Raw genomic sequence first — 15,113 nt, 5'->3', positions numbered from 1 at the left:
TACACTCGCTCCCGGGCTTGTTGCCCTCTGTCAGTTCCCCACCCCCCAGTTCAGCCGTTCCGGCCGTTTGCTTAAGCCCCGGGTCCTGGACTAGTTCTGCTGGGTGTTCGGGGGGGCATGTGTGGTGGACCACTAGAGGGCTCCACTCAGACCCAGTGTATAGGAAGTGTGTTCCTGTGTTTTGTGGCGCGATATGCGCAGTTGATGTTGGAGACGAATAAAGGAGTGAGAACTGAGAGCTCTGTGTCGTTGATGCTTACCTCCACAGAGGAGTTTATTAAAGCAAAGTAGTGGAATTACAAAGGAGGAAACCCAGGTGATGTCCAAGAGTTCAAGACTTCAGGCTGTCATTTACAACAAAGTGTTTTCAAACAAATATTAGAAATGAACATTTTATTTTGAGTAATGCAAATTGTCCAAATGCTTTATTCACATTTTTGTGTAATTGTTTTGTTCAGGCCCAATTAAAGCTCAGAGTCTGCACTTCAACTCCATCTAAGCTGTTTTGTTTAAAATTTACTGGTAATGTGCAGAACCAAAATTAGAAAAATTGCCTCTGTCCAAATATTTATGGACCTAACTGTAGCTGCTCTGCTCTGTATTGGCACATGGCTTGAAAAATGAATTCTGTGGTGGTAGCCACCGCTGCCCAAGTAAAGAAATAAAATAAAGAAATATTTCCACAAATATTCCACATTTAAATACTATGTGAACTGAAGGGACAAAAGGTTTTGGAAGGTTTACATCCTGTCACATCTGGCATAAATTAGCAGCATTTCATAAGAAGAAACCAACAGTCAAACATGGTGGTTATTCTAAAGTCAGCACAAAGTCAAACATTAAAATGCAGCAGGTATCTGGAAAATCAGGCTTTTCTATGCTGTTGTGTTGCCATACGTCAAAGGGCAGCCAGTCATGTGGCTGTAATTAACTCTTTCGCCACAAGGTGTCACTGCCAAGATTCCAACAGTCGTGGCAGTGTGATGGTCTGGGGCTGCTTCAGGATCTGGACAACTTGCTGTAACTGCTCATTCAGGTTGTGCAGCAGGACAGTGATCACAGTCCACCTCTGAATAGCTCAACTGGTGGTGGTCAGAGGGCCCGGGGGCACCAGTGTCCAGCAGCCTCGCCTCTGTCAGTGCGCCCCAGGGCAGCTGTGGCTACAATGTAGCTTGGCATCACCAGTGTGTGAATGGGTGGATGACTGAATGTGTAAAGCGCTTTGGGGTCCATAGGGACAAAATAAAGCGCTATATAAATACAGGCCATTTACCATCAATATTATGTTTGTTTGATCTGAAACATGTAAAGTGTGAAAAATATTTTTAAAAAAACATCAGAAATCAGGATGGGGTCAAATACATTTTCATGACACTGTAAGAGTGGAGGAAGGTGCACGCAGGTGAACAACATCTTATGCAAACACTGCAATCTGAAGTCTGTAAGGTGGTGTACAGGGTGAGTGTAGCTGGGCAACATTTTTTTAAACACAACCTGTTTTAAGTTTATGAACTATTGCAGTGATGCTGATTCTTTCCCTTGAATCCAGGCTGTGTAAAACTTTTACATAACAACTCAAAGCAGTGAAAGCACACACATTCATTTTCCTCGGGTGATGCAGGAATGTCAGAGAAACAAAACTGAAAGTGTGTGTTGTGCATTATTGTTCCTGCTTCAGGTGCCGATGCTTATAACGGGCTAATCAGGTCTGTATATTTTTTTTAACAGAAATTAAACTCCTGCCTGACTGTGATTAGAAGAAGCGAGCAAATAACATGTCTTATATACTTGTACAATTTTAATATAATTTGTGTTCAAAATAGTCGATAGATTAAATTTTTTCTGATTCTTTTGAAATAGTTCTCAGAGTGTTAGCACAAGGTTTAAAGATGTAAATCACATTTCTGGGGAAGCCCATACAGCTAGACTCATATTAAAATATCACTCTAAGAACAGAAACCTAATAAAACTTATTACTGAAGCAGTGGAGGTAGTTCGTGAGGATGACCCCAGCCTCAGCACCAAACAAGTGTGTTTGTTCTTTGAACAGTGTCTTAATTCCACATGTTTTACATACAAGGGTCAGTACAGGGAGAAACATGGATGTCCATGGGTTCCCTAGTTTCACCCATTGTGCTCAATTTGTACATGGAAGAAGTGGAAAAGAGGGCTTTGTTATTTTACCCTGGAAGTCATTGACACCTGGGTGAAAATCAAGTCTCAGGACGTACCACAATTCCCTGATTCCATCAACTTGGTGCACCAACACATCAAATTCACCAGGGAGGAAATGAAAAGTGGCAGGTTAGGCTTCTTAGACTGTGAGATTTTCATCAATAATGGGGCATTTAAAAGTTGATGTGTACCATAAACCATCACAAATGGATCAGCGAACGCCGTCCCCACAGATGCAGCGGCCAGAGAAATAGACGAACATCACATCAAGAAGACCCTGGTGTGATTATCCCAGCTGGACATGTGTACCTCATTATTTTATATTTTTCAATTATCTCATAATTTTTTTTTATCACATTTATGTTTTCTCTTTTATATTACAAAGATATGTATTGTAGAATAGAATGTTGAGAGTAGACTAGTAATTGTCTACTCTTTAGAATAGACACTCTTTAATGACATTAAATTGCTTTTATTATTCTAAGAATAATAAAACAATCCCGCTTTCATTTTTCCCTCCTGTGCTTACATCTAAAATGTGTGTATTTGTGGAGGTAATGAGAGCATGAGGGTGGGAATGGATGTTTGTATCTGTGTGTGCCTGTATGTCTGTGTCTATATGTCAGGTTAGGTATCAGATGCCACCTCTCTGGGGACATCTCAGGCCCTCCAAGGTTTGGAGGCCTACCCCCCCCCCCCCCCACCACCACCACCACTTCCCCTGCCAGTGGCGGACTCCCTCAGACATCGGTGCGTTGGTGGTTCTTTGTGTCTGGGGATGGGCGTCCAGGTACACACCGGCTCACTCCTTGGCGGCCGCTTATCGGGGCCTGGAGCCTGGGGCTCGCTCGGGCCACTTCGGAGGTGGGGTGCCCCCGACCTCTCGGCCTGGGGCTCGATCACTCAGGCGCAGCTGGCTGCCGGCGGAGCTCACGGGCGCGTCACTGCAACTCCCCCTGGCTTCTGCTCCGCGGCTGCTGGGTGAGCCCTCATCTGGGACTCTCCTCAGCTCTTTCTGGGACAGTGGCGCGGCTGCCCCTCTGTTGGTCTTCCTTGGTCTCTTGTGTTCTGGGGGCCTCTGGATGTCTGGAGTTTTGATCTCCTCCATACTTGCTTCATGCTCTGGAGGACGGGGCAGTGGCCCCCCCACACCCTCTAGCAGATCATTACATGAAGGAACCTTTTAAAAACAAGCGCGTCCATGCTCACAGGTGTACACACGGGTGATCACACCCACAAACTACACCCTTTTTGGCTCCTACCTCAAAGCACACTGTGTTCTGTTGATCTTATGTGCTGCACAATAATGTTTAATATTTAGTATTTACTGTCATATTCCCATATATCATTGTGATGTTGTTTATTATATTACTCTTGTTCTCTTCTGCTTGCTTTCTTTTTTGTTTCTCAGCAGGTGATCCAGGTGATTGATATATGCATTTTTTTTCTCTGCCCGTTCTGTTGGTTTTTGTCTTTTGCCCTTCTCCCCCGTCCCTCTTCTCAGCTGTTTCTCTTTCCCTCTTTCTTTCTCCCCTTCTTTCCCCCAGTCAAGTCTGTCCCATATTCAGTAAGTGAAAATAAAATAAACAATAAAAGGTGAATCAAATGGACCATTACGGCAAGGCTGGGATGGTCAATTTGGTAAAGTAAATCCGTTGGGCATCTTTCTTTGCCTTTAGACAACAATTCTGATGGCAAAAGAGCCAAATGGGACAGGCCAAAAAAAAAAGAAAACATACCCAAAACCTGACATTTTGGAGGCGTCAAATGCCCAAAGCGCCTCATTTGGTTTCTATTGTTGTACACTTAGCCCCTCCTGCATGATTAAGCTCTCCAACATTCAGCCTCTTCAAATGTTTGAGAGAAAATTAAAAAAGATATTTTATACCAGTCTGAAAACAAAAGACTTTTCTCACTCAGCCAGATTTAGCCCAGAAACATTGCCCATGGACATCTGTTGATTGTGATGCTGCATATGTGCTGTTACATTATGAAATACGCTGCACGTATATTTCTCCATCATTAATCATTATTGCAGCATGTGTGAAAACATGACCACATCACCATATTTTAATTGAAGCCTTTTCAGTACACAGCAGACTTTTTGACTGTCATAGCAGGAACAGATTTGGTAGCGATGGCTCATTTCCAACAAACATCCCAGTAAGCCATGACAGTGAACCAGCATGAACAATACCACGACCCTGTAATTACCTCAACTACACAGCACAGTTGTTTTTCGGTGCAATCAGTTACACCTGTGCTTCCCCTGCTATGAAACATCTGCTGTGAAAAAAGCCAAAAAATACAGCTTGGCTAACACCTGTCCTGCACACCTGGATAATCATGTGATTATCCAGTCAGATTAGAATGTGGCGGTACTACAATTGATAAAATCTCGCACACACAGGTCAGGTGCTCCGGTTAATGCTCACATCAAACATCAGAACGGGAAAAAATGTGAGCTCGGTGACTGTGGCGTAATTGGCGGTGCCAGACGGGCTGGTTTAAACACTGCTGATCTGCTGGGATTTTCACAACAGTCTCTAGAGTTAAATGAGAGTGTTTGGAGCCAACTCTCTGTTGGCTCCAAACACACTGCACAGAGTGGTTACTGAGTTACCATACTCTCTGTATGGTAACTCAGTAACCACTCTGTGCAGCCCTGGTGAGCAGAAAAGCAACTCAGAGTGAAACAACACATTGAGGCAGATGGACTACAACAGCAGAAGGCTGTGTCAGCCAAGAACAGAAATCCGAGCCTGCAGTGGGCACAGGATCAGTAAAACTGGAGATTTGAAGACAGGAAAAAACATCACTGAGGCTGCAGATGATCAGAATTTGGCATGAGCAGCATGAGTCCACTGACCAGCCTGGCTTTGTTTCAGCAGTCCAGGCTGAATATTGTTGGGAATATTGTTTTGGCACATTTTGGTCCTCTTAAAGAATAAGGAAAGAAAAAATAAAAATAAAAATAAAATAAAATGTGTGTATTTCATTACAGATGACTTTTGCTATAGTGAATAAATGTCACTTCTGTTAACTTGTTACGTCAGTCATTCTTAGGTCTGGTTTTGCACACTATTGCAACATGACTGTTTCCCTGATGTTGAACATCATAAGTAATTGCTGTTGCAGTCTTCCTGAGTGTCAGGAAGCGCTGTGTGGCAGACAGGAGGCTATGTAACACTTTCCGGTTAACTCATAAACACTTAAGCACACCCACAGTGACTTCAGAGAAACAAAACTGAGAGTGTGTGAGTGTTGTACATTTTTGCTACCTGGTTCAGATAACACTCACAGTAATCAAGATTACTTTGTTTCATATTTGAAATACATAAGTAATAAGTAATAATATTACTAAATAAATAAATAAGTAATAATAAATAAGCAATAAGTAATAATAATAATAATTAGTAAGTAATATAAGTAAACAGTTTATCAACCACTGTAGTGATACTACAATAAGTCCATTAACCGACACATTGCTCCTGTACCTCCCTAAAATAGACATTATAAAAGCTGACTTTGTTACATAGATTTAATATATGATATAATAAATATTATATAATGAAATAATAAAATATAGACTTTATTATTAACACTTTTCAATTAAATGATGAAAAATTTTAGTGCTATTTCAGAGTAATGAAAACTGAAAGTGGGTGTGATGTGGATTATTGTTCCCTGGTTCAGGTACCATTTACGGTAATTTGTGTCAGTATAAATGTAATATGATCAGGTAGGAAAGGGGAGGGGTTAGAGTGGTCACATGCTCAGGTATGGTTATAAAATCGTGTCAGATCTACTTTACCACTGCTCAGCTCTGCTGCCTCGTAGGTAAGTTTCTTTGTTCTTTGTATGTTGTTTTTGATACATATTAGGGTTAATAATAAAAATCTGAGTTTCTGTGGCAGCTTAGGCAGTGAGGTGAACAATGTAACAAACTCTATGGATCAAAAAAGCATGTTTCAGCTTTCAACTCTACTATTAGAACACAACAAACCCTAATGATTTGGTATCAGCTTATTTGGCTCAGATATTTTCTTGAAGTAAACCTGTTCAGTACCGTAGAGCAGTTATCTTATCTGTCTACACACAGATATAGATCTCTCTGTCTCTTACAGCTACATGTATTAGTGATGTGCGGATCGATCCTGAAATATCGATTCCTCCGATAGCAGTCATTTATGTTCTAGAATCAATTCTCACATTAAAATGTCGATATTATATGTCACCGTTATTGTTAGCCGGTGGCCCGGAAACAGCGGGGGTGTCCAAATTCAGAGGCTGCTTCCACCTGAGGACCCGGCCTTCGCGGTCTAAAGAAAGCCGGGTAGTACGTCACAGGATCCCTCGGTGGAGTGAAACTCAGCCGTCTGCTCCTTGCTATCTAAAATATAACCGGGCGCTGGAGTAAACTCTCGACCGTCTCAGACTTTCTTTAATTAGTTTTCTGTTTGATGTTTATTCAGCTGTGTGAAAACCCCGGAGGAACCCACCCGACGGATTAATAAAGTTAAATTTGATTTAATCTAATCTAATAACTTTATTCTCAGCCAAACCGATTTACTCACGAACAAATAAAACACTGAAAAAGGCAAACAATAACATTTTTAAGTTATCAAAGTGACTTATATATCATGTTTAACCCGAGTAGCGAAAGCCCGCGGGGGTTTGAAAACGATGTGTCGGTCGGCTCAGATATTTGAAGTTTCCACAGCTACATTCTCACCTGACAATATGTTAAAATGTTTTGGGGTTTTTTTTTTTTTTGGTTTTTTTGCGACCCAGAAAGAGAAATAAGAGTAATATTAAAACTAAGTAGCTGCCGCCATTGTTGGAAACTGGAATTGGCTGGGCCATGATAGGAATTCTGCGATATGGTTTTTCAATTTTGTTGTCCAGGTGGAAATTCGGGAGAATGGTGGCTCCGGGATTCTCCCGGAAAAATCGAGAGGGTTGGCATGTATGGTTGTGGCAACATCACTAACCTCAGAGTAAATCACATCACAGAATATGACGAGCGTATGTTGAGGTGAACTGAAGAGGAGGACAGGGACAGGTGGTGCTAGGGCGAGACAGACCTCTCTCATGGAGTCCTTTAGTGCTGCAAGCAGGCAAGGTGTTCAAATAGCGCACAACTTCAGTTTTTTATTTCTATGTGATGAACTCTGCATTATTAAGTGATAAGAACAAGTAATCTGATGTTCTGTAATCATTATGATGCTATCATTTGAGATACAATAAATAAAATACGTTTTTGTATAAAGTATCGGTATCGGATCAGCACCCTGAATATTACTTGGTATCGGATCGGAAAGGAAATCAGTGGTATCGCGCATCAGTAATATGTATACGTGCATATGCACACACATTAATCACCTCGGGCAATTTTAAAAGAAAGCCTGATAGGACAACACTTTCCTTACACAAGAAACTGAAACTGTTGAGAGGACAAAAACAAGAAACATCTATAAAAGTAGGTCAGATACCTGCTGCATGTAATTTTACATGGATACAAGAGTATCCATGTGATATGAGAGCTTTCAGTGTGTGGTATCTAACATGCTGTGGTAATACAGGTAATATTTTTTTTCTGTTTAGATTGAAAAATTTTAACAACTTTTTGGGAGAATCCAATCAACGCAAACCAACTACAACCGAAACCACAAATCATCTGAGAGTTTGCCATGGCAAAGAAAAAACCGTCTATCATCCATAAAAAGCAAGTATTTTACATCATCTCAGTCTGGATATTAACTGTAACAGTCTCTAAAAATACTTTTTGGATTCCAAGTGTATACAGTTAGGTCCTTAAGTATTTGGACATAACACAAATGTTGCAGCTTAGGAATTACTGCCATTTTTATACTTACAGAGTCATTATCCAAATAATTACAGATCTGACTGTATGCACTGTTTTCCCAGGTTAAGATGAACTCATTCTTTCCCAATTATTTGTCCTGTTTCAGGTCAGACAAGTTAATGAAATATTTGAAAAAGACAAGAAAGTCGGCCCGTTACAGCTGCACGGCTATTCGTACCAGAGGTGAGTTAATGCTTATATAAAACTGGAAAAATGTGATGAATCAATTTTTCTGTTTTTGGGGCGGTTGGGCTGAACGCTAGAGGCGGGTATTTCGGGGCCATTTACTGGCAGCAAATTAAAAGTCAGTAAATTAAACACAGCAAAATACCTCTGCTTCAACACTGTATGTTCCATCTTTGTAGTGTTTTCAGTTACCTGCAAATTGATGGATTGTGTTTTTATTTACTGTGAGATGCCAAACAGAATATCTTATTTGTAATTTGGACCAGCCACGTTTTTTAAATAACACGACTTTAACAGCTGTAAATTCACAAATTGTGCCTTTTTTCCTCTCTTTCTTTAGTGAAAAGAAGAGCACACTGGCTCCAGAAAATAAAATCGAGCTTGAAACACAAAGAATATGACTTAAATAAACCAAAAGAAAGCAGGATGTTTAATAGCAAAAAAACAAAGATATTATCGTGTAAATGCCAATTTAACATCAGAAAGATTATCTTCTTTAAAAATCGCTATAATAAACAAACGGCTTCTTTTGTTTCCAAAACCAAAGGCGATCACTGGACCAAAAGGAAAGACTCATTCCCAGATCAGTATATAACTATCAAGAAACCAAAAAGATCTCATGCACACCCAGACTCCGTGAATCCTCTTACTTCAAACATTCTCAACATATCCGGTCATCAGATCATTTTTTTACCTAAATTTGAAACCTGTAATGATTATTCGGAGATACTGACAAAACTTCAAATGCCACACTTAAACGGTTTACCAAATTTGAAACGCAATGAACTCAGTTCTTGCCGTTTGGAATTCGAGCAAAACATTGAACTGTTTAAGAAAAACTGTGATTTGATTCGAGGATTTAAAAAGAAAAAGAAAGAGGACTGTTATCATCAAATCAAAGAAATGCAGAGAGAGGCAGACAAAATTCCAAGTGTCGATGCAAATAAATTTTTTGATTCCCTCAAAGATTATCTGCAGATGCATGAACGTAAACAATATGCATTGGTCATTTTTTTCATGAAACGCAGTAAGACCGTCTTTGTTTCACCGGAATTTGAGGTAGATTATGAAAATGACACACATACTGAGCCACTTTTATGTCAAGAGGTTGAAATTATTTTGCAACAGCTTGGAACCTTTGTGGAGAGCATTCTGGTTTATACGCTCAATAGTCCTTGCCTGAACTGTATGTCTGTACTCAGTAAAGAAGCGTATTCTTGGCACAGAGAATATGGAATTTCAACAACTGTAGGATTCACACAATTTTGGGGATTGAGTGGTCAAGACTTTTTTCAAAATATTACCTGCTCATATACCAACATGTTGGATCCAAAGAGCGTTTTTCATGAAAGTACTGACAAATGCAAGAGCAATCCCTTCAAATTGAAGTCTTTCACGGTCAACAGTAAAATCTTCCAAAATATCAGGAAACTTATTAAAAAAGAAGAAAAACACAGCTGCCGTAAGAAAATTGAATTTTACGTGTCTGTGCTGAAAACACTGGCAAAAATTTCCTTTTGTTCACGTGAAACACATTTACAATGTGGTGAAAACACAATTTATTCTTTCGTATTTCCCCAAAAGATCCAAAATGAATGTAGACACAGTCTTTTAGACGATTGGTCAGCACTTGTGAATGACTGTGCCAAATCAAATGTTATAAAACAAATAACCAAGGATTTTAATGTTGCGGTAGTTGAAGTTATTTACCAAAATCTGAAGTCCTCTTGTGGGAACAATAGTCCTTTAAAGCTTTGCCATATTCCTCTGAATCATTTAGATTGGGAGGCATATTAAGCATGAATATTAAAAAAAAAAAAAAAAAGAAAAAAAAAAGAATTTTATTACATAATATAATAGGTTGGAATGGATTATAAATTAAAATTAACTTAATTCATTCAAAGTGAATGAAAAAGTAAATACTTAAAAAAAAATTTTTTAAATTATATATCATAGGATGTATAATTTAATAGATATTTATATACGTCCAGAGTAACAGCCGTAGACTGCAGTTTGCCGCCTGTCAGGTAGTCAGTAATCCAGGGGAGCTGAACTCTGAGAGCAAACAGCCTGGTGACTGTAGCGTGCCGAGGGGCTCACGTGGATCTGTGGCTGACTCTGGAGCTGAGACTGGAGGTGTTCAACGAGGACTCCTACGAGGCAGCAGAGCTGATGCGCTGATCATTAATGGCCGAGGCTGCTCACACCAAAGGTGGGTTGATGAGTTATAAACTGTAACAATATCTTGTAGCTTGGAACAGAAAAATCTCATCTTTGTTCTCTGTCTTGCTGCCTCCTCCTGTTGGTTTGTGTGTTAGTGAGTGGCAGGATTCTCCAGTCCAGTGAGCACAGCTCCATCAGTTGGTGGAGTTCAGTCAACACACCTGCTCTCAACAACCAGCAGTGTGCTCAAACATCGGTTTCTCCTCCATCCTACACGATGTTTTACACTCCAGAAGCAGTAAATCAGGATTACATCACCTCTCTGTAGAAGGAAACTCTCCTAGTGTCCTTAATTTGGATTCTTGTCTCCTTCTCAGTTCCTTCCTGGTGTGTGTGCTGGACTGGATCCTCTGGCTCTGTGCCATCTTTTACTTATAATAAAAATCATTGAAACTTGTGTCACTCGTCTGAGTCTGCATTTAAATCCATGTGTTCTTGTTCTCTGTGTCAAAGATGTGAGCCACAACCACAAACCAAACTAAATTTAGTCCATAAAGGTGAACATATCACCATAATAAAACCATTAAAACCATAATAAAACAAAAATCCAAATTCTAGTCAATACAAAACAATTCTGTTTGTAACAGATACAATAAACAATTTATCATTTATTATAATTAGCTTGTTAAAATTTTTTAAAAAGTCCAGCACTCCTGCAAATTTCTGTATTTGAGCTCACAATAATAAAAACCTGGTATATAGTTAATTTTCACAATACTACTAAAGGTATAAGCCAAACTGAGCACCAGCGCTGTCAAATCTAATTAGTTCCCAGAACTTAAACTCGTTGCCTTGAAAAACTAAATAAGGCTTACTTACGATGACTAAGTTAGGGCAACAAAAAATAAATATACAGTCAGGGGCGGTCCTGGCCTTTTTGATGCGCTGGGCGAACCCTCCCTCTGATGCTAGCTCACCCACTGCAGTTTGTTTTCTTAGTTTCCGTTGTGGCCCTCACTTTGTTAATAGTCTCACATTTTGTAAATAAACGCTCACTCGCATCACAGTCTTTTGTCTGCATCTTGCTTCCTTACTCTCACACACCACACCATGACAATAATACACACTCTCTCTCCATAGTGAGTATACAAATAGATAACAAACACCCATTATAATTCATCATACATTGAGAATAGCTGACAAATCAACAATACACCTCTTCCAATTAATGGCTAATTATGCTGAACACAGTCCAAAAGATTCAATCAGCCACATCAGTGTCTACTGTCTGTCTACTGTTTACTATCATATCCAAGTGGCTAACAAACGTAAACAGAACCCCCAAAGTTGATTCTGTTCATCTGGACGCAGCATTTTCAGTGGGAGAAATATTTCGTCACTCATCCAGGTGACTTCTTCAGTCTCAGCTGACTGCAGGTTTCAATCTTATAAACAGTACATTTGCATAATGACTGAAACCAGCCCACTGAAGGAACAATGGGCTGGGAGGTCAGTTCCTTCATCATAATTATGATGATCATTAAAATGCAAATTCTCATGACTATTGGTCAACAACCACTACCATTCACAGAGAGTTGGGGAACGGCTGCAATCACAGCATTGTAAGATGGCGAAAGATGTACCCTTAGGCCCCCTCCTCGATTCAGAGATTGTCTTTCCCTTTTCACGTAAATGGCCTCCTTGACTCTGCGCTCAAACCAGCGTTCCTCCCTGTCCAGGATGTGTACATCCTCATCTTTGAAAGAGTATCCACTGGCCTGCAGATGTAAATAGACTGCAGAGTCCTGGCCTGACTGGGTGCCATCTGCTTCACCAGAGGTTGTTTGGTTTCCCCGATGTACAAATCCTGGCAATCCTCCACTATATTACTGTGTCGGGGGACCCGATCCTTGAGGAGGACCGGTTTTTGCCGCAGCGTGTTTTGGGGTTTAAAAGCTACAGAGACTCAAATGCATCTCAACTGTTCCGAAACACCTGAACAGTTGAGATGTTCAGGTAGTCATCCTGTTCAGATACAGGATGACTACGAGTTTTCGCTTAGGCAGCGGTTGCCCTTTTCTCCTGGATCGGCTGGAACTATCTTTAGGTGCCTTCGGTCATTATGCAATGTACTGTTTATAAGGTTAGGGAAACCTGAAGAAATCACTTGGATGAGTGACGAAACGTTTCTCCCACTGAAAACATTACGACCAGATGAACAGAATCAACCTTTTGGGGGTTGAGCTTAAAGCTGTTCAACATCATCATCCAACACTCTAAATGGAGAGCTAAAGCATACTAACAGCTGCTTTATAAGTGCACAGGAGGAAATGGCCAGTGCATGGTAAGTGTAACATGGTGGACTAGTGTTGCCTGTGTTAATTCATCTCCATGTTTATTGTGTGAAGTTGTACTGGTTTGGCAGTGGTTTTGTGTGTCACATTTGCTGTGATGAGGTTGGACCAACTGAAGTTAAGTGTATTTGATTACATTGATACTCTAATCTACTTATAGCCCACACTACAAACACTGCTGTGATATTTTGTCTCTCTGTGCAGGTATGTAATATGACCAAATCTAGGATGACCTGATATGTTTATGATGGATAGTTTGTTACTCTGTTATCCTACTACATGCTGCAGCCTAAAGGCAGAGTTGAGTTGCTGAGGCCGGAGTGATTACTGGCCTTCTACTTACAGGGTGGTGGGTCCTGGAAGACAACTGCTGATTCCTGTTAAAGTGGTCAACATGTGAAGTGCAACTGGCTTGTGGGATAGCTGGCTCTGGCCTTGGACTGTGTGTTTTATTTTGTACTCAAGTGGGACACTGGACTGTTTAATCCTTCATTTTTGGATCATTGTATTAAGAAATTATCATTTAGATTTTTATTGACTGTCATCTTTTGCCTAAATTCATATAGAAGCTGGGCCAATTTACCTGTTTGGTACAGAGTCCGTACATTCCATATTCCATAACGAGTAGTTTCTTTTGGGTCGAAAATTGGTCGACGCATCGGGCAGTGGACGACCCGAGGGCTTTTCTCCACTGCCGTCATTAAGGGTTGCCGATCATCTTCGCCCTGATTCAGTCGATAATGAGATTCACTTGCTGTTTCCGTAGCAGTTGGAGTTTTTAAAGGGTGGGGTTGCTAGCCCCACGCCCAACCCTCCTTGTCTGCCAGAAACTGATTGCCATCCGCGGGAGCGCGCGCAGCTGCTTAAAGCTGCAGCGCCCGGATTACTTGCGTTGCCAGCTACTTCCGTGCAACTGATATAACGTGGGGGGGAAAAAAAACACCCAAACACATTTATGCCTTTGTTATTAGGCAAAGATATGCATTTATGGAGCTTTAACGTTTCTTGTAACCGAATTATGAAGCTTATCAGTAGGTTGCTTTCAGTGTGTAGCGCAGTCACGAATGACTACACGCATCACGATGGAATAATTAATGCCTACAGGTTTAGTATGTCTACTCTCGTTGTTCATATTTGTTATAAGACTGTCGAATAGTAGTTAAAACAATAAAGACCTATTGTGCCAGTATCACCATGATTCTTTCTTGTTTATTCAGAATAACGACTGAGAACATGGCATTTTAGCGCTACCAAAAAGTGATTGTGGCCTATAACTTGTCACTGCTTCAAACTTGTTGGATATCATCCAGAAGGGTTACATGTGATATATTATATCCCAAAAACTCTCCAAGAGCTGCTGAATAACTTTTAAAAGAACATTAATACGATAATATGTCATTTTCAACCTGTGCATAAAATGTCAAATTTCAAAAATGTTGTAATTCAAAAATAATACAAAAAAAGGATAATGGCCAAATGGAAACAGGTGGGAGGAGATCTGCTTAAACACATTAGGAACACCAAGTAATAGGAAAGAGAAAATAAACGGTAATAAAAATGTCATTCCAATACAGCACTTATTAATTGAAACGAAAACCAAAAACAAATAATTACATCTAATTAAAGAAGAAACCACCAGTTAAAATAAACTAACAAATAGACCAGAAATAGGGGGTATAGCGGAAGCTCAACACCAGTAAACCATGGAACAACATATATATTAATTCTTTGCATACAGTAACTATGCTAACATGTTAGGAAACACAAAATAATTGAATCATCCTACAAACAAATTGCAATCAAAGCTGAACTCTAATGTTGTGAACAACACAGAGAAACACACACAGCAACACGAACATAAATTAATGAATTAATAAACAACCAATAAATATTATAGGAGACGACGATACAAAACAAGAAACATTTCAAAAACATTGAAACATTGACAGCGACCCTCTGACCAGCATGCTTCACAAACAAATGGGGTTTTTTTTGGTCTTGCGGGGCTTCTTGGCACAGCTCCTGTGGTACCACCGTGGGTAAATCTTGCAGCCAGTATGAATTAGACAAAACAAGGTAACACGAATATTTTGTTAAAAGTTTGAAGCAGAAATATTGTTTCAGTGACAAGTTATAGTCCACAATCACTTTTTGGCAGCTTGAAAATGGCATATTATCAATGTTAATGTTCCTTTAAAAGTTATTCAGCAGTTCTTGGAGAGTGTTTGGGATATAATATGTCACATGTAACCCTTCTGGATGATATCCAAAAATTTTGAAGCAGAAACATTGTTTCAGTGACAAGATATAGGTGGCAATCACTTTTTGGCAGGCTGAAAATGGCATATTATGGGTATTAATGATCC

At 39.9% G+C, this 15,113-nt stretch overlaps 1 long non-coding RNA gene across 1 annotated transcript; it reads left to right on the top strand.

Annotated features, from left to right (window-relative positions):
- The first annotated feature begins 5,978 nt into the window (after positions 1-5,978).
- On the top strand, positions 5,979-10,850 carry LOC309710666. The gene is made up of 5 exons (XR_014277773.1): positions 5,979-6,015; positions 7,783-7,903; positions 8,151-8,227; positions 8,571-10,442; positions 10,549-10,850. It is a non-coding gene; the product is annotated as an uncharacterized lncRNA (long non-coding RNA).
- Positions 10,851-15,113: the final 4,263 nt, after the last annotated feature.

This window comes from Aulonocara stuartgranti (genome assembly GCF_965226115.1).
Source record: "Aulonocara stuartgranti genome assembly, chromosome: 7".
Taxonomy (NCBI): Eukaryota; Metazoa; Chordata; class Actinopteri; order Cichliformes; family Cichlidae; genus Aulonocara; species Aulonocara stuartgranti.
This window is presented reverse-complemented; position numbering and strand designations above follow the sequence as displayed.